This window comes from Oryctolagus cuniculus, chromosome 5, assembly GCF_051225735.1.
Source record: "Oryctolagus cuniculus isolate XC-2025 breed Fujian yellow rabbit chromosome 5, ASM5122573v1, whole genome shotgun sequence".
Taxonomy (NCBI): domain Eukaryota; kingdom Metazoa; phylum Chordata; class Mammalia; order Lagomorpha; family Leporidae; genus Oryctolagus; species Oryctolagus cuniculus.
In genome coordinates this window covers 114096809-114099875 of record NC_142871.1, presented here as the reverse complement: position 1 = coordinate 114099875, position 3067 = coordinate 114096809, and the positions used below count along the sequence as shown (strand labels likewise).

At 38.7% G+C, this 3067-nt stretch overlaps 1 pseudogene; it reads left to right on the top strand.

The window, feature by feature from the left end:
* Positions 1-1915: 1915 nt before the first annotated feature.
* On the top strand, positions 1916-2025 carry LOC127493391 (U2 spliceosomal RNA; annotated as a pseudogene).
* Positions 2026-3067: the final 1042 nt, after the last annotated feature.

Sequence of the window (3067 nt, the reverse complement as noted above, 5' to 3'; positions counted from 1 at the left end):
TGTTCCTCAACTAGAATATAAGCTCCAAAGGAGGAGCTGTAACTCTTTTAGTATCTGTGCCTGGAATAGTATAGGTACTCAGTGAGTATATATTGAGGAAACAAATGAATATTGGTGGCCGGTGGCGCGGCTCACTAGGCTAATCCTCCGCCTTGCGGCACCGGCACACCAGGTTCTAGTCCCGGTCGGGGCACCAGATTCTGTCCCGGTTGCCCCTCTTCCAGGCCAGCTCTCTGCTGTGGCCCGGGAGTGCAGTGGAGGATGGCCCAAGTGCTTGGGCCCTGCACCCAATATGAGACCAGGAGAAACACCTGGCTCCTGCCATCAGATCAGTGTGGTGCGCCGGCCGCAGCGCACTGGCCGCGGCGGCCATTGGAGGGTGAGCCAACGGCAAAGGAAGATCTTTCTCTCTGTCTTTCTCTCTGTCTCTCTCTCTCACTGTCTACTCTGCCTGTCCAAAAAAAAAAAAAGAATATTCGAGTGGATAAAATTGAAAACATATCCAAAGAGAATATTAGATAAACGTAAGCATGAAAATTTAGTGGTATTTTGTCATTTCGATGCAGATATATAAAGGTATTCATGATGCACTGTTAAAGGAACAAAACAAATTACAGAATACTATGTAAAGTACAATCTCAATATAATACATATATGTTTATATATATAAACGAGTAGGAATATTTTAAAAGATATACATAAAATCTTAACATTATTTCTAAAACTGGAATTATACATTGTTTCCATTTTCCTGTTTCGAATTTCCTGTTTTCTGAATTTTAACAATTATGTTTTATAATTACAAAAGACAACTGAGTAATTTTAACAAGAAAAATGTGCTAGATGGATAAAATATTTATTTTGCATGCCATTCATGGAATTTGAGACATTTTAATTGCTATTTTAACACCTAGGACTTGGAAAGGCTGTTTCATTAAAAAAAACTAATATATAAATATTGAATTTTAATATAAAAAAGCTAGTAATTCAGAATATATGCTAACTTCACCAAATTTGTTAATTTATTTTCATTTCAAATTTATTAATAATATTGTACCAGCTACACTTTGTAAAATGGTATTATAGGATACATATGTATGTGTACAAGTATATATGGACTTCAAAAGCTTAAGGGATATAGTCCAAAATTAATATCAGTTACTCATAAGTATTAGAATCATGGTGATTTTCTCTGTGGTCTTAATTTCACAAGAACAAAATAACACACTACTAAAATTTTAATGTGCAGGGGCCAGAGTTGTAGCACAGTGGGTTAAGCTGTGGCTTGCGATGCTGGAATCCCATATTGGAGTGCCGGTTTGAGACACTGCTGCTTCACTATGGATCTAGCTCCTTGCTAATGTGCTTGAGGAAGCAGTGGGTGATGTCACGAAGTATTTGGGCTTCTACACCCATGTGGGAGTCCAGGATGGAATTCCAGGTTCCTGGCTTTGGCTTGGTTGATCTTCAACCATTTGGCCATTTGAGGATTGAAATAGCAGATGAAAGATTTATCTAGGAGCTGGCACTGCAGTGCAGCCGGTAAAGCCACCATTTGTGATAACAGCATCCCATATGGGTGCCAGTACTAGTCCCAGCTGCCCAATTTCCAATCCAACTCCCTGTAAATGTGTCTGGGAAAGCAGTGGAAGATGGCCCACGTCCTTGAGGCATTGCACCCATGAAGGATACCCAGAAGAAGCTCCTGGCTCCTGGCTTCTCCTGGCCCAGCTCTGGCTGTTGTAGCCATTTGAAGAATGAACCAGCAGATGGAAGATGCCTGCCTCTCTGTCTCTCCCTTTTCCCCTCTTTCTCCATAACTCTGCCTTTCAAATAAATAAATAAATCTTAAAAAAAAAAAAAAAATCCTGGGGTAAGCCACAGTACCGGCCCCAGGAAGAATTTTTAAGATAGCATTATTTCTCGGCCTTTTGGCTAAGATCAAATGTAGTATCTGTTATTTTCAGTTTAATATCATTATGTCCTTAAAACTGTATATATGAAATACATGAAATTTGATTTCTTTACATAAATAAAAACTTTAATTTGCAAAAAAAAAAAAAATCCTCCTATCCTTGTCTCTTTCTAAGTGTACATCTCTCAATCACTCAGCTTTTCAAATAAAATAAATCTCTTAAGGTCTGGTACTTTGGCTCAGCAAGTTAATGCCCTGGCCTGAAGCGCCAGCATCCCATATGGGCACCAGTTCAAGACCCGGCTGCTCCACTTCCGATCCAGCTCCGGCCGTTGCGGCCAATTGGAGAGTGAACCATTGGATGCAAGACCTCTCTCTCTCTCTCTCTCTCTCTCTTCCCCTCCTTCTCTCTCTGTGTAACTCTGACTTTCAAGTAAAATAAAAAAAAAAAAACTTTAAAAAATAAATCTCTTAAAATTAATTATCAAGTGAGTATAGATATATTAAATTCATGATGCTTTAAAAACATAATACAATAAGTAAAACAATATGAAGAAGATATATGAAAAAGTACGCCCTAGATATATTGAGTGTCTTAAATAGGAATACTTCCATTTATTGTATTTTTCATATGCTATGCTTAAGTGCCAAAACTTTCAAAACGGGAAAAAATACCTCAAAAAGAAAAAGATGATTTTGCCAATGTATATCTGTTTCCAATAGCCTGAACAATCTATTCAAATTATCTGTGTGCTACTGTCAGACATTTGCCCATCCCCTCTCCCACTGGGCCCTCCAGAGCCTTTCTCTAAATGCTTCACAGGGAGAAAGGACCTTACACAACTGCCCCATCTGGAACGAAGCAGGAAGCATCCCCTTGTCACCAATCAGCCATCTCTCTGAAAAGCAAGGTCAATCAAGTGACTGACCACATTTGAAAGACTGCTAAATCCTGCAATATAATCAGAAAAGATGTGAAATTTGAATATAAACACATGATGTTTTGAGGTGATCTGATATGAAGAGATCTCTCCACTTTATAATAAGTCTGCTGGGTCATCAGATATTTAGCATCTTTTTCTTAGTGATAAGTAGAGTGTGCAATAGATTGTAATAGAATATGCATTAAGGGGAGATGGAAAGCCAAGGACA